Source organism: Musca autumnalis, unplaced genomic scaffold (assembly GCF_047663935.1).
Source record: "Musca autumnalis isolate F117 unplaced genomic scaffold, ASM4766393v1 scaffold_4, whole genome shotgun sequence".
NCBI classification, from domain to species: domain Eukaryota; kingdom Metazoa; phylum Arthropoda; class Insecta; order Diptera; family Muscidae; genus Musca; species Musca autumnalis.
Window position 1 is genome coordinate 99,813,266 of NW_027411977.1, and position 6,546 is coordinate 99,819,811.

The window sequence follows — 6,546 nt, forward strand, 5'->3', positions numbered from 1 at the left end:
GATGTAAAGTAGGTTCTCGTAGGTGATCAAACAACGAAGATATCACAATAGTAGCAAATAAAACCCCAATTTTCATTTTTGCGATTTTAATTATAATGACGAATATCACAGCTTTGGTTGGAAACTTTCCAAAAGCAAAGCCTGACTATGAAAGTAGAAGATCCCGCCTTTACAATGATGCAAACTAGGTCGGAGTAGGTAACCAAATAACGGAGATATCGCAATAGTCGGTAATACATCCCATTTTTCTATTTTTTTGGAAATCACGCTACAGGTCGCAATTTTGATCGGATCGTCACGAAAATTTGAGGGTTAATGGGGGTCTCACAGATGAAGAAGCCTATTGATTTTGGTGATGGTCGGATAATATTTAGGGGTCGAAATGGGCAAACACTTATTTGGAGAAAAGTCAACATTTTATTCCAAAGCCAATATCTCTGTTTCTTTAAGAGGTATATCAAAAGCAAAACCTGGCAAGGAAAGTAGAAAATATCACCTTTACAACGATGTAAAGTTGGTTGTCGTAGGTGGTCAAATAGCAGAGATATTGCAATAGTCGATAATGCATCTCATTTTCCGATTTTTTTGTAATCACGCTACAGGTCGCAATTTTGATCGGATCATCACGAAATTTCAGGGGTTAATGGGGGTCCCACATAGGAAGAAGCCTATTGATTTTGATGATGGTCGGATAATATTCAGGGGTCGGAATGGGCAAAAACTTATTTGGAGAAAAGGTCTACGATTTATTTCAAAGCCAATATCTCTGTTTCTTTAAGAGGCATATCAAAAGCAAAACCTGGCAAGGAAAGTAGAAAATATCACCTTTACAACGATGCTGCTCAAACAACAGAGATATCGCAATAGTCGGTAATGCATCCCATTTTCCGATTTGTTTGTAATCACGCTACAGGTCGTAATTTTGATCGGATCGTCACGAATTTTTTGGGAGTTGATGCGGGTCCCACAGAGGAAGAAGCCTATTGATTTTGGTGATAGTCGGATAATATTTAGGGGTGGGAATGGGGAAGAACTCATTTGGAGACAAATTCAAAGTTTTATTCTTTGTGAATATATTGGCTTCTAGTAGGGGTATTCCAACGACAAAGCCTGTCAATGGAATGAGAAAATATTACCTTTACATTGGTGTAAAGCAGATTGGCGGAGGTGGTCAAACAAGGGAGATACCACAATAGGCAGTAATGCATCCAATTCATCCATTTTTTGCAATCAAGCTACAGGTCGTAATTTTGATCGGATGGTCACGAAATTTTGGTTGCTTATGGGGGTCCCAGAGAGAAAGAGGCATATTATTTTTGGTGGTAACGGGTTAAATTCCCTAAAAGAAATGTTTACCAGTGAAAAGCTTATGCACAGGGGTAGTGGTGTAGGGTATCACATGGTCGGCCCGTCCCGACTATAGCCTTTGCTCACTTGTTTTTTTTTGGATAAGTTACTTTGTACTTTGTTGCCTTTACTAAGTTCACGGCAGGAGTTGTATAAGTCATGCATATCTTAGATTGCACGATTTATCATTCTGTCCAGAGAGTATTTAAGCATTTGAGATTTTTGTTAGTCATTCAGAACGGATTAATTGACTACTGAACCAATGATCAGCCCATGAATAAGTGATGAATGAACAGATTGTTCGCAACTTGTTCCAGAGTTCAGGCATCAGAACAAATGCAAGAAGAGCTAGAATAACACGAGAATTCCAGGGTGCATTGCAGATATTTGTGATTTGATTTACCTTTACGAAAGAGATCCTACCCTTCTCAGGCGGAACAACAACAACGAGTGAGGCGGCAGAGACACTTCATATCGTCATGCCGCCTGTTTCCTTAATTACAGTTTTAGCATTGCTGAAGGCTGCTTTCAATTCAAGAAGGGCTCGAAGTTTGGTGATTTAGTCACGAAGAACGCGATCCAGCCGCTGGCAACTGATGAACTTGGGATAACCTTTCTCTTTAAACATTTACTTGACTCAAACTTGTTGTTTCGACAATAATTGATCCCAGAGGTTGAACACAATCTTGAGACCTTCTGGGATTGTTTAAGCTTTCCCTTCTTTCAACTTGATCGCAGTCAAATTAATTTCGTAAATCGGCGCCAAAGTGTATGCTCTACGTTTCCAGATAAAACCTACTTGTCAAGTACTCCTACACCAGAGCAGCCTTGTTGATTTCTGACGGACATGGGGTTGGGATTTCAGTGCCTTCAGTGGACTGCTGCTGCAACGTTGCTTGCTGCCTTATTGGACGACAGTTTTGAGCATTTAACCCGTCGTATTGCAATACCTGTTGGATTATGCTTTATATTGCTGCATTGTCTGCACTACTATCGAATGAGTCCGATCTACTTTTGGAATAATCAGGTAAGTGTGAAAACAGTCATTTCCGGACAAAATATGAACTTTTTCAAGTATAATGTCCAAAAAATGTCCAAAAAATATCATTTGGTTTTATAAGATGCCATGATTTCACTGGATCTGTTGCATTGGTTCAAATGAAGTCGTTAAAAATCCGATCTTTTCATCCGCATTTGAACCCATTCAAAGGAAGCCGTGAAAGATTCGATCTTTTCATCAGCATTTGAACCCATTCCGTCGATCCAATAGAGATGATTTTTTTTGTTTCTATTTATACACATTAGTCTAAATATAAAAGATTAATTATTTAGAATAGACTTGATGTTGTCGAAGTTTCGAAATCACAACCAATGTTGTTAAAACTCTCGTCGTAATGATAATGTCATTGCAAGGGGTTGGTGAAAATGACATGCCAAAGCATTGGTGAAAATTACATGTCAAAGCATTGGTGTAAATGACATGCTTTGGATCCAAAAATGAATAGCATCTTTTGGGGTCTACACTCATATAAAATTCATGGATTAAGATGCTAAAAAGATGACATGCCATATCACTTGCACCCATGATTGAATGGCATCGAACATTTTGCTGGGTGAGGCCAAAACCTTCAAAATACCGAAATTGGGAGGTACCATTCTATGGGGGCAATATGAAGGCGTGGACCTATACCGAAAAATTTCAGGTGGAATGATTTGTACCCCCAACGAAGACTAAATACCAAATCGGGAGGTACCATTCTATGGGGGCAATATGAAGGCGTGGACCTATACCGAAAAATTTCAGGTGGAATGATTTGTACCCCCAACGAAGACTAAATACCAAATCGGGAGGTACCATTCTATGGGGGCAATATGAAGGCGTGGAAAATTTTCAGGTGGAATGATTTGTACCCCCAACGAAGACTAAATACCAAATTTCAGCCATTTCGGAGGGATATTGAGGCCACAAACTCCCGGAAATCGGGACAAAATTCAGATAGAAAGTTTTATATCACCATCGAAGACTAAATACAAATATTCATCAATTTCGGTGGAATATTGAAGCTTCAACCTTCAAAACATCGAAACTCGGGAGGTACCGTCCTGTGGGGACTATATAAAGACGTGGACCTATACCGACAAATAATGTGGAAAGTTTTATAACCCCAATGAAGACTAAATACTAAATATACCAATAGATATTGGGGCCACAATTTTCAAAATACCGAATATCGGGGTTCTATGGGGGCTATATGAAAACGTGGACATATACCGAGAAATTTCAGGTTGAAAGTTTCATACCGCCAACAAAGACTTAATACCAAATTTCAGCCATTTTGTGGGATATTCAAGCTACAAGTTCTTGCATCTGTTTATGGTTTTGCATATGTTAATATTATGCAAATATGTCAAAATATGCACGATAATCAACATTTTCTTGGCCTTATTCGTTTTATTTTGTGATAAAACGATATGCATTTGCATAGGATTCCGCTGTCTACTTATTAAGTAAGGTTAATCTTTGTTTAAAAGTGGATATGTTTGTACTATTACGTAGATCAGCAGGTAATTTGTAATTTCCTTGGTCCAGTAAAACCAATTCTTTACTTTCTAAGCTCAAAAAGTCATCTCGCGATTTGCAACTGCACCGACTATTTCTCGCAGTTTTTCCAAAATTACTAACCGTACGATTTAACCATGTATTTAAGCTAGAGTTTTATAATTAAAAATTTCCCTTAGACATTTGTAAGTATAGGACCACGTTTTATATAGCTTATCCTTAGGATATTGCAATTCAAATAAAAAAGGAGCAGCTCAGCAGACCTATGTCCCTGCTACCTCTCTTTAAATATAGGAGAGAACATTTTGGAGTTTTGGTTAATAGCCAAACAAGTTTCAAGAAAGACGGAAGGAAGCACAATTGCAATAATTTGAGTACTCCATTCAAACAGTGCACAGTGGAGTACAACCTATATTTTAAGTGCAATTAAATATATTCAAAACATCGCGAAACTAATAGGTATAGCAAAATATTATAGTGGGTTTTGAAGGAGGAGGTAATAGCTTAGTTTTCATTAAAAAATAGTGTTACCCGTTTCCACGGTACGTCGTTCGTTCTCTATTCGTCGTTCGACCCTCAAATACGAATAAATTACTTGATTCCCCATACAAAATTCTGAGAACAAACGAAGATTTTTCTATGTTGTTCAAGTAGAAATACTCTCCGAACAACGATAAAATATGTCCCATCCCTAACAAATGAGATAATTTATCGAAAAAAATAATTATGACATGTCTAAATTCAAATTTGAAAAATTTGTTGAAAACACAAAAACTTTTAGAAAAAAGGAAAAAGATGAATGAAAATTAATCAACTAAACATTTTATATAGATGCTGAAGGAAGATGTTTGTGTTTCCTTCTTAATTCCACACACATTTCTTGTCCATTAGTTCAAAATCGCGTAAAAAATCAGAAACAAAAAGGAAACAAATAACTGAAAGTCTGTATACACAAACATTGTTTTGACATGTCTCTCTCTTTTTAATTTTGAAAATAGAAACATATTAAAATATATTGAAAATACAAAAATATTCAAAATTTATGGAAAAAATGAATGAAATGTGTGTAGTTAAATATAGAAGATACATTTGAAGGAAAGTCTATAGCTTTCCCTATTCATTTAATGTATATTTTATGTGTTTTCGGTTCAAATTTTCGTGAAAACAGGGAAACAAAAATGAAGGAAATTTTGTTTATGTTTCTGTTAATTACGAATGGTGTCATGGAAACGGGTTAATTCGTGTACGTCGTTCGACAGGCGAACAACGTAATTGAAACGCTCGTGTGAACATGACATTAGCGTGTTGTGGAACTCTAGTTACCTGCATATTTTCTTAGTGTATTTTGTAATGCCAATTCGATCATATACTTAAATTTGACTTAAGGTTTTAGTCATGATGCCCACTAGTGCCCACCTCGGGAATAATTTTCCAAGGTAGGCCATAGGTTTAAGATTATTCAGCATTAAAATCAGCTGCCATCTAGTGCCAGACTATAAATGGTGGGTCTCAGAATAAGGCTGCCCTAGAATATTGTTTCTATGGATATATTAGGGTATAACTCTGTTATATGACCGCGTACATTAACATAATTGGCATCAATGTAAAGGTCAAGGTCTTCTTCCATATATGACTTACGTGGGCAGTATTTGGATATTAAAATTTTTTACCAATTTTCAGACAAAAATGTTGGTTTTTCTAATCCGCTAAATTGGTTGGATTTTATGTTGTTTTGGAGATTGTTTTGTTTCCCCAAGCATATTTTTGCATCATAAGATAATCACGACCTTTGTTCATGTCATTTTGTATTAACAGCACAAAACAATTCTTACCCTATACCCCCTCTAGAGGGGAAAGGGTGGATAATGTTACGCTCGTGGTTTCTTAAAACACTCTTTGCAGCAGCACATAGCTGTAACCGGCGCATTGACTTGATTTTTACACTCTAAATATTTTTGGCCACTTTCTCCATACAAGTGCATCCACTGTGCAGTGTAAGGAATCATTAATAAGATCTGAATCAGGAGACAGGTGAGTGGGGTTAGCTGGGCAGCTAAACAAATGCAGGGTATAGTGGTATCAATTCGGGCCCAATACGAATTGAGGCGGCTGCGTCGTCCGGATATTAACTGGGCTAAAACCGCTCGTGTTTGCTGGCGTTCTTCTGCTGCGATGGATGGGGGGAGGTACCCAAGTGCAGCATTCATACTGCATTTCGGTCAGCACAATCGTCTCAGTGTGAATGCTATCCTGGCCTGTCTGATAGGCTCGTTTGTCGAGAGGTTCCCTTTTATACCTTTGGACCTCTCTGTCTCCCTAGATCGGTGGTGCTCTAAATATTTTAGGCATTAGTCCCTCTGAGCGAGTCTTTCCTTTGTTAAACCACGATAGATGAGAATAAAGAGAACATACGTTCTTATTGCAGTCACGTTAACGTATATGGGTGATCTTGGCTGCTCTAGAAAAAAAAACCTTCGCCTCCTCATGAAGATCGTCCACTGGTGTCATGAGGAGGCATCCTGTTGCAGTCCTGAAACAGCAGTGTTCATAGATGAGAAAAATCCAAAAACAAGAAAAAATCGATGTAGGGATTTTTAAATAAATCGCGGTCAAAATTCACGTTTTTAGGTTTTCACGAT